This window comes from Peromyscus eremicus, chromosome 14 (genome assembly GCF_949786415.1).
Source record: "Peromyscus eremicus chromosome 14, PerEre_H2_v1, whole genome shotgun sequence".
Taxonomy (NCBI): Eukaryota; Metazoa; Chordata; class Mammalia; order Rodentia; family Cricetidae; genus Peromyscus; species Peromyscus eremicus.
Window position 1 is genome coordinate 56,022,664 of NC_081430.1, and position 10,817 is coordinate 56,033,480.

General features: G+C 44.4%; 1 protein-coding gene across 2 annotated transcripts in view; it reads right to left on the minus strand.

The window, feature by feature from the left end:
* Positions 1-10,817, minus strand: part of Setd3 (SET domain containing 3, actin N3(tau)-histidine methyltransferase) — a 67,605-nt gene that overhangs the window by 56,397 nt on the left and 391 nt on the right. The window contains exon 1 of one of the 2 annotated variants that reach the window (XM_059279303.1): positions 10,639-10,767. The exons of the other annotated variant lie outside the window; for it this stretch is intronic. The gene's annotated coding sequence lies outside the window, so the exon portion shown is untranslated. Of the gene's footprint in view, positions 1-10,638; positions 10,768-10,817 lie in introns of those variants that run through there. 2 annotated transcript variants of the gene reach the window in all.

Below are 10,817 nucleotides of genomic sequence, written 5' to 3' on the forward strand. Positions count from 1 at the left end.
TGGGATTTGTCTCTTGTAAGTCTCTTTGGACTGCTTCCCTCCCACAGCCCTGTAGAATCAAAGAGAGAGAGGAAGCAGCCAGCCCTAGTCCACACAGAATCTCCACTTACAGAAGGGAAGGAGTAACTGTCTGGGTCCTCACAGAGCACACCTCCCTAAAGTACAGGATTCTAAGTTGGCCCACCTCTTAATCTGTTCCACCCAAAAGATAGTTTCCAGGGCTCTCAGCTGTGGGGCTCCAGAGTTCTCAGCCTGCACACCAAATCCACTGCTGAGGCCAGAACCCTTAGGCTCCATCACCTCTTGACAAACCTTCGATACAAGAGTAGTTGACACTTCATACACAAACCATACAAGCATCAGAAGGAAACAATGACTGCGTGTTTAACAAGCTCTACTGAAGAATGAGGACAACTCTCCAAGTAAAAATATACACTTACGTGGTGTGGGGGAGACACAGCTTGACCGTGGTACTAGAGTCAGACTTAAGAGAGTTTCTTCAGAAAACCACCACTTCAGATACAGAAAGACTTCAGGACATTAAATAACAGAACTTCTGGAAATACGTTCACACTTCTTGTATATTTTTAGTCTCTTTGAAGGCAGTAAAGAAGGAAATTAGTTGTTTCTGGTACCAAAGGAAGAGCTATGGCCAAGCACAGCTGGAAGTTCAGTGGGCACTTGCTACAAAGGCCACATACATCTGTCCATGTGGCCAGCACAACCCAGTAAGGCCGGTGCTGAAGACTCCAGTTGTTAGCAAGCCTAGCAAGGGCTGTTACTTGGCCAAGAGACCACAGCCACCAAGCAGCAGACTCAAGCTTGAAGCCATGAACCAGTTGCAGCATCCAGGCTGACTCTACAAGCATAAGGGCACTTGAGTAAACAAGTTCTCCCCATCTCCCTGCTTAGGCAATGCTGACCAATGTGAAGGCAACAAAATTAGGGAAGGCCAGGCCTGTAGGTCTCAGAGTTGAGACCAGAAACTAAGACACATCCAAAATAAAGCAACACAGATAATTTCCCAAATGTCCAAGTAACTAAAGACAGAAAGGTAAGAAGGGAAGTACAGTTTAAGAAAGATGACTGAATCAGTTGGAAAAGTGGTTTCCAAATCCAATTCTCCCTTGCCAGTTTACACTAACAAAAATGATCTACGCAATGTGATTTCCCTAACCTTGTGGATTTGAAATGATTACCCACCATTTATGCTTATGATTCAAAACTTTCCTACACACAATGGTTCACTTTCTTTGTGATTTGGCTCACTTGGGTGTTAGTTTCAAACTTTTAATGAAAAAAAAGATGTTAAAGAGGTACCATGCATATCTTAAACACTCCGTGTATGGGGTGTGTGTGGCGGAGGGTAACTATTCACTCATCAGCTTCCTACAAAGACCAAATATTTATTGCCAATATTCACTCTATATATTTATGTAAACATATGCTAATTAAACATTTATGCTCTCACTCACTCACTCTCTGTTCCTCTCCCCTTCGCTCTCAATAGAAATGTTAGCTGTATGGCACAAGGCTAAGTGAAAGATACTCTCCCCTGAAGCTTACACTGAAATCAGGTACGAACTATCTTGGGAGAAGCAGAAGAGCAGAAGTCCCTGCAACAATAAGTAATACTTCAGATGAAGGGAGGGAGGGAGGGAGGGAGGGAGGGAGGGCGGGCTGGCTGCTGGGTGAGAACTTCACTCTCAAGAGGCACCTACAGAAGCAGAGCTTGCTACAAGTGCTCCCCACTTGTCTCCATTCATTACCCAGAAGTCTGTAAAAGGAATAGGATCCTAAAGCCTAGCCCTTTAAAGCAGTACAAACTATTGTAAGCCCATCAGCAATCTCCCTACCTAACAGACAGGAAACAAATACCGTAACTGTTAAATGGCTGACTGGCAAGCAGGGGCAACTATAATAAGTTCTGACTATTTTCACCACTGAATTATTTCCCATTCTTGTCTATACAAGGAAACAAATGAACCACATTTTGGGGACCATGGCTAAAGAGGAGGAGGTAACAGGGTGGGGGTATTAAATACTTAGCTCATTTTTACACAGTACAACTCATGTATACTGATGGATGACATTCAGTTGCAAAAAATTAAGATTACTTCATAATCGAAATGGAAAGGAAATAAACTTGTACTTTAATAAGTTCTTCCTGAAAATGCTGCTTTGAACTAAATACAACTAGAATAAACATTTTTGATGGTACTTATTTGGCAATTTGCCCAGGAAACCTAGCACAGCATTATCTGCTTTTCAATTTAGTTTGCACTGACCCATCTTCACAGCTGGGCCTTCTGAAGGAGGTTCTGGTCATGTGCTTCCTCCTGTTCCAAGCTCCCAGCTGTTAAATTCACTTGAGGGGGTGAAGCCTGCCAATGTGTAGGAAGAACAGGAAGCATGCCTTTCCTCATCTCCCTAAACACTCTATAGTCCTTGGCTTCACATGGTGCCAGGTTAACTGGAACTGACAGTTATCAGAAGCACACTCTAGCTTGGTCCAGCATGCCATGCCACCATAACTTACACAGTGTGGCTAGTACCCACCAACCGGCACAGGACTCTTGAATCAATGGAAGTGCTGTGTGCCATAGACTCAAAGGAATCAAGAAGCCAAGGCAAGTGGTTAAGAGAGCTGAGTTTGACTCAGTAGCTGCTTAAGTGCCAACACAAACATAGATTTAAATTTTAATCGCTATGGAATAATTTGGACTATCATATGTATGCATGGTAACTTGGGAACTCCAAAAAAGTTGCTTTCCATAAAAATATTGAGTATTTTCCCACAAATCTAAACTAATTCTAGATATTTTTAAACCACTCTGGTTGTTTTTCAGCACAAATGGTTTTGAGCTGCTGTTAAATTAACTCCTGGCTTCTTGACAATGAGTGGTTGGACCCTGAACTCAAGCCTCCCCCTAGAAGGCAGCAGAAGCAGCACGTTCGGTCACCATCAGTGATTACAGCATCCCTATTGCAAGTATCAGAGGAGTGTTAGAATAGCCATCAGGACTGTGAGGGGACAAACTACATCTGCAGACGATAGCTCTAGTAATTGCCTCTCTAGATCTAACAACTTTAATTTCAATGAGGATGAGCACACTGAGAAACTGAGCGCCTGAAGAAACAAAAAGTGTCCACATCTTCCTGCAGGTGTCTAGCCAGACCATGACAACTGGGCAAGGAGGCTGAACACAATGGACTGTGTGTTATACTTGGGGAAAGGCTGAATCTGTCTCAGCCGAAATTATATAAACTGGTCACTGACAAAAATGACCCTGACTGGTAAGACTTCACTGAAATCCACTACCTGAACAAGCCGGTGACATCTATGAAAGAACTAGGTGACCAGGTGGCCAACTTGTGCAAAGTGGAAGCCCCTAAGCCCAGCCTGGCAGGGTATCTCTTTGACAACCATGCACATCCTCAGAAGCAGCAACCAGAGCTAAGCCTTGGGCTGACATCCACTCTGCTTCCCTGCCACTGGGACAGTACCTGCATGTTGAGATTAGCTTTACCTTTTCTATAAACTGCATAAAACACCTATGTTCTGGTATCTACATCATTCCTCCAAATAAAGAAATCTATTCAGTCCCCATGAGGCTCCTATTTAAAACAATTATCTAAAAATAATAATAATAAAGTAAGGAGTCAGGTATCATGAACAATCGCTTCTATTAATTTCTCTAAAACAAAGACAACAGTGTTGAATGGTGACAGGACAGCTGTAACCTGCTAAATCACCTTCAAGCCACTTACACTCCAAACATGGGATTCTGGATTCTAAAATTACAGAGCATCAGGATTGGAAGATACCTTTGAGATGATGCTGTAAACCCTCAGGCACAATATTATGTCACCATTGACTGTCAATGCATCGCTATCCACCATCTGAGTCTAAGCTGAAAACATGTGGAACATCCAGGTGAGTTACACTTGGCTGACAAATGCACAACCTGAAGCTAGTCCTGGGGATCAGAATGGAAGCATCCCACTCAGTCCTGGGGTCCTCTGCTCAGTGACAAGCCACCAGTCCTGCCTGCTCACTTTTGAAGCAGTCTCCTACTTGTGAGCCACTCCTCTGTGACCTGTCCAAATTCTGTGAAGATGGCTTCCATGCCCTCCTCAAACTCTTCCTTTTCCAGGTTTATAGCATGCCCCCTTACACTGTCCAAATATGAACAACTTTGTACACTGCCCTCCAGAGAGCAAGGCAGCAAAAGCCTTCTGATGTCACACTTCAGTGGGACTCCTGCTCCTTGGACTCAACAAGTCAAGATCTTAATAATTTTGGTAAGGCTGTTCCAGGTTGTTTATAAGCCAAGAGAATTCATTCCCTTGTCCCATGTCCATTTCTTGAGTGAATCATCTGAAAGGCAAAGATAAATGGGATACAACCCTATAGCCTTTAACATGAAAGGAGATAAAATAAAGCTGTTTGTAATATAAACTGATCTACAACAAGACAGATGTGCTACACCAAACAATGAGTGTTCAAGTGAATGCAGCAATTCTGCTGTTACGTTGTTTCAGAGTAGCATTTCAGGCTGCTGAAACCATTATCATTCCTGCCATGTACAGTGGCAGTTTCCAACAGGAGGACTGTCCTCATCCCAAGTGCATGGTTTGAGCACACACTGTCATGAACTTGGGTGAGCATCTTACACAACAGATGAAACACATATTATATGTCCCCTTTACAGATGAGAAAGCTGCTGCTTAGAAAAGTTAGTTTATACAAGGTGATAAGCTCAGCTGGTGCCAGAGCTTCATGAGTACCTCTCAACCATGGATTTTATTGATAACCAATCGTATGTTGAGGATTGGGCTCAAAACCAGCCATGGTTCACTGCTATCTCTGATGTTCAAAATAACATATTAAAGCAATAGCAAAATATATGGGCATAAGAGTTTTCTCTCAGGCTTTTTCCAAGGATAAGACCATTTCACTTGCTTTGTCCAAGCATGCAGGAATGGGCTCAGTTAAATATGGGACATGAGCAAAACTTGTAAAGGAGCCCCCAACCCCCATCAGACAAATCCTACCTGCATCTCTGCAATTCACATTCTTGTTACAGATCAAAAAAATGCAGAAGCCAATTAGATGACCATGACAATGCTAATTAACAAACTAAGAACTTTAGTCACTAGTAAATACTTAACAGTAAAAGAAACTTTAATGAGGACTTTTCATCTCTAATTCTTACTTTTTCTTAGTTTTACTTAATAAAGAACTGCTGATATTAAAGTCAGGCCTATTTTCTAAAATTGAAATTGTTAAAATCTCTCAGTTGTATATGCTTTTAAGACCACATGATGTCTTAATGAATTGTAATTTTAAAAAAATGTAAAGCGATAATTGGGAGACTGAGGAAAGACAACAGCAAGCTTGAGGGAGAGTATATAGGGTGGGGGAGAGAGCTGAGTACAGTGGCACATGCCTGTCATCCATCTCCTTGGGAAGCTGAAGCAAGAGGATCAAAAGTTTAACAACAGCTAGGCGATGGTTGTTCACACCTTTAATCCCAGCACTGGGGAAGCAGAGGCAAGCAGATCTCTGATTTAGAACCTGCCTATTCTACAGAGAGACCAAAGACAGCAAGGCTATACAGAGAAACTCTGTTTTGAAAAACAAACAAACAAAAACTTCGAGGACAACACTAGTTAACCTATGGAGACCTTACCTCAAAATAAAAAAAATGTTTGTTTGTTTTTTTAAAGGCCTAGAGATGTATACCACTTGCCTGGGAGGCACTGGGCTCAACCCCAGTATGTCAAAAAGGAAGCGAAACTCAGAATCACAGACAATGATAACCCTAGAACACAAGTATTACTGAGTACTAGGTATGTGCAAATTTTACTTGCTGATAAAAAAAAAAAAGTGTAGGAAAGCACTATTGTAGCCATCCAATCACTTGCATTCTCTAGACAACCTTTAGGCCTCCTTAAAGACTATTAAAACATTTCTTCTGGCTCTATCCATCTGCCCTCCTTTTCCCCAACCCCATTACTGAGGTGAAACTTGCCAAAGGTTAAACATTCACTTTGGTCAGGTAATCAGAAATTACTCAGTTTCCTTTCAAAGGCCTAACTTCAGCAAAAATCTTGTCTCCACTGACAGGAGACTACTGGGAAAGTATCTTAAATGAGAAAAGAAAGAATTTCAAGTCTTTGATATTGAATTTTATGTATAATTATTTTATTCCATTTTCTTCACTTGAAACTTGTTGATAACTATGTTTGTGCCCCTAGTCTTATGATGTATTTATTTCCAAAAATTAAAGGAGACTCCCAAGTGGAAATGAGGTCTATGAGATTCATCTCTGGCTTAAGTTACCAGGCAAACTTCACAGACACAGACACACACACACACACACACACACACACACACACACACACACAAACAAAAACCCAGGACTTCTATTATTGCATAGTCTTCTAATTGAAGGTTCTTTTTTCATAAGGTTATTAATATACCTAACTTTTTTAAGTCTCAACTTCTTTTTTTTTTTTTTGGTTTTTTTCAAGACAGGGTTTCTCTGTGTAGTTTTGGTTCCTGTCCTGGATCTTGCTCTGTAAACCAAGCTGGCCTTGAACTCACAGAGATCCGCCTGGCTCTGCCTCCCGGGGTGCTGGGATTAAAGGCATCGGCCACTACTGCCTGGCTAAGTCTCAACTTCTTTTTTTTTTTTTTTCTTTTTTTCTTTTTTGCTTCGTTTTTTCAAGACAGGGTTTCTCTGTGCAGCTTTTCGTCTTTCCTGGAACTCCCTTGGTAGTCCAGGCTGGCCTCAAACTCACAGAGATCCGCCTGGCTCTGCCTCCCGAGTGCTGGGATTAAAGGCGTGCGCCACCACCACCCAGCATCTCAACTTCTTAATAATAGAAAAATACATTAAGTGTATTAATAGAGGCTAGAGAGACGGCTACTTATTTAAGAGCATGTCATGTTTTTTCAGAAAAGCTGCATTTGGTTCCTGATACCCACATCTGGCAACTCAGAGCCTTGTGATAAATCTAATTCTAGATAATCCTTTTCTGACCTTATGGGCCCAGGCATGGAACATATACATATACTCTGGCATGCACTCATGCGAGCACACACACACTAAAGAAAAAATGATAAGCAAATTTTTGTAATGTTATTTTTTTGTTTCTGGTTTTTTTAGACAGGGTTTCTCTGTGTAAGCCCTAGCTATCCTAGAAACTCACTCTGTAGATCAGACTGGCCTCAAACACAGAGAGTCACCTTCCTCTGCCTCCTAAGTGCTGGGGTTAAAGGTGTGCACCACCATGTCTGGCTTAAAAATAAAGAATCAGAAGGTTGTTAGAAGGGTTTAACCAAGCAAGAAATTACTGCAGAATTAATGATATTTTCATTTAAAAATAATTAACAACTCCAACATTTAGAACAAAAATGAAACCAATGTACAGAAATAAATTTTACCAAATAAGGCAACAAAGGTGCAAACTAGAAAACCTGAAACACACCAGGCAGTGGTGGCGCACGTCTTTAATCCCAGCACTCGGGAGGCAGAGGCAGGCGGATCTCTGTGAGTTCGAGGCCAGCCTGGTCTACAGAGTGAGTTCCAGGAAAGGCGCAAAGCTACACAGAGAAACCCTGTCTCAAAAAACCAAAGGAAAAAAAAAAAAAAAAGAAAGAAAGAAAACCTGAACACATGAGATCTCTAATTAATAATCTCAAGAGGCTAAATACAAAAACTGGTCTCACTGTAGCAGAAGGAAAAAGACACACAGCAATCCCAACATTCTTCACTAACAGAAAGTGAGTACAAATATAATAGTGAAAATTGTAAGCTAATAGAGAAAGCAAATACCTGACCACAGCAACTCCTAAAGAACATCAGAATAGTATTATCAGTGTTCGGTTAAAGTAATCTAATTGTAATAAATGGCTACTCTGCTTCTTTAGAACAACACAGCTTGCCTCCATTCCCAGGACTTTCCTCCAAGAGGAAGAAATACACTAAAATCTGTCTGTTCCAAGAAAATCATCATGCTCTGTAGTTAAGAGCAGGAAACCACTTTCTAAAGAGGAGAGCCTCTATCAAACTAGACACAACAAAGACACAGTTACATTTCTAACAACCACTTCTATGAGTAAAAGGGAGACACACTTTGTAACTAAAACAGTTTAGAAACTTGGAAAGCCTCATACAGCTTGCAGAAGCCATAGTATGTTTCACTCACATTTTTATCAAAATTCCATACAGCATCAATTAGCTACTCTCCCTTATCTGATGTTCTATTGCAAATTCAACTACAGATGGAAATCTGCAAAGGGAGGGAAGTTCACCCTTACTGAACATGTACAAACCTCTTTTGGTGACTACTCCCTCAAGGATACAGTGTAACAGCTACTGGAATAGCAGGGACACTGTAATAGGTATTGGAAGTAATGTACAGACAACTCAAACTGAGAGAAGTTAGTGTACAGGTTAGAAGCAAACACTACCCAGCTGTATATAAGGTGCTGGAGCAGTTGAAGATGGGGTGGGGCAAACCTCTGTGGACACCGGGAATCTACTAGTTTTCCTACAAGCAAGCCTCCCCTGTGCTCCTGCTGCCACTTTGCTGAGAACTGTCATCTTTGCCATTCTCTCTTGGGTATGATCAAGATTTCAGGGGGTTGCTGACTGTTCATCACAGAGCTAAACACAAAACCAGTTTTCTAGTGGTTGGCCTACAGAACCTTCTCACTGTCTCATTACCAGGTGGCTTCTAAAGAAATGGTTTAATCATCTTTAAATTTGGCCTAAATATGCATCATATAGAAAAGATAGTCAGTAACCTTTTTTTAAATGTGTGTAATACTGAAGATGAAACTCAAGTCTTCTCACAAAGTAAGCAAGCACTCTACCACTGAGCTATATCCCCAGCCAGACAAGGTCTCACTGAGTCCAGGCTGGCTTTGAACCTACGATCCTCCTGCCTCAGGCCCCTGAGTAGCTGGGACTACTGACAGCTACACCACAAGGCCCAGCTAACAGCATTTCTTTCTTAGCGAGACTCTCACTGAACACTTATAAACAGAAGAGGAACAAAACTCTCATTGCTAGAGCCCACATCAGTACAAACTTCTGAATCTTCAAGGGCAGCATCCCTCTGCAGAGGTGAAAGAGGTGGGGGAAAGCAGCAATCACTTCCCTCCCACTGGACTAGAGTTCCAGATCCAGATATTGGTAAGATCTCAAGCAAGACAAAGGAGTACAAAGAAGAAATAGAAGGATAGAGACCAAGGTTATTTAGAGTCCCAGAAAAGTTTCTCTGTAGCTTTTTCAGAACCTGACTTTGCTTGAGACAAAGAAAAACTCGTTTCCAAATGACTGGAATTTCACCAAAATATCAATCACAGCGCCCCAGGGTCCAATCTATAAAGTGGGCCTCTACAGGTAGTCGCTCATATATACACTGTAGGTAATGGCTCTGACAGGAAAAAGTGTCTTTTTATACTGCTGTATTCTTAAGGCACATTCACTTAGCACTCCCCAAGACTGTCACTGTTTAAAACTCATCTTTAAAATATCCTCAGCATCACTTCTGAAAGGAAAAAAATGAGGATGGTATCATTTTACATATGAAAATCCACACTTTTCAGTGTCCAATTCAGGTTTTAGTCGTTGTGTTTTCCAAAGGGTCTCCCTACGTAGCTCTGGCAGGCCTGGAACTCAGGATGCCCTGTCTCAGCCTTCTAGCTGCCGTTCTGTTACAACAGATCCATCACTAAACAGTCAACTCTTCTGAGGGTCTGCAAGGCAAAATTACTGTCAACATCCTGTTCGAGTGGTTTTGCTTTGGAAACAACATCGTGTTCATTTAGAAATGGAATACAGCATGCCCCCAAGTCATCCTCAAAGCGTGCACACTTCTGAAACGCTTCAACGTCCTCTCCTGACTCGTCGGGCGAGGGGGGGGTAAGGCCCCCCGCAGCCAGTGGCGCACGTCACTAATCAGCTCCTTCTCCAAGAGCGGCAACCAGGGAGAAGAGGCAGAGTCGCGTCCCCAGGCTGGAGCCGCGAGAAGGCAGAGTTGGAAACCGGAATGGCAAACTCCTAGAGCACTGAATGCTTCTCCCTCGCAGCGCGCTCGTCGCGTGTGGACCTCGGCCAGGGGCGCGTGGGAAGAAACATGACCTATTTTCTACGCCGGCCTTTGCAAGCGGGCAGTGGAGGACAAGGAGCGGGGGGCCGAGCTCCCGGTGGGCAAGAGGGCTGCAGGGAGAGGCGCCTCGGCCCCACGCCGCGTGCGCCCGCCACCGGAGGAAGGAAACCAAGGCTGCAGCCCGCCGCACGCAGTCCCAGCGCCCCGCGCGCGTTCCGGGCCCCGGCCGCACCCGAGGGCGGCGCCCAGGCCGCGCCCAGGCCGCGCCCTGCACCTGCCGCCTGCCCACGTCCCAGCGGCAGAGGAGAACGGCGGGAGAGCGCGAGTCCCCTCAGGGCACAGGCCGGCCAGGCCTCGGCGACCGCAGCCGCCCGGGCCCGAAGAGCTCGGCCGCAGCGGTCCGCCGGACCTCGGCGCCCGGCCGACCGGCCTCACGGCGTCGGGAGCGGCAGAACCCTGTCCCCTCAGCCCGCGGGCCGCACGCGGGAGACCGCCGCCCGCACTCACCTGCCGGCTTCGCCTACGCGCAGCGGCGGCGCCACACTCCGGCCGGGACCCCACCGTCCGCCTCAACCAACCCCCAGGCGGCGGCGGCGGCGGCGGCGGCGGCGGCGGCGGCGGTGGCGGCGGCGGCCGGACGGGAGGGGCGGGACGGCGGCCAGAGACAGCCCCGCCGCCCAGGCCCT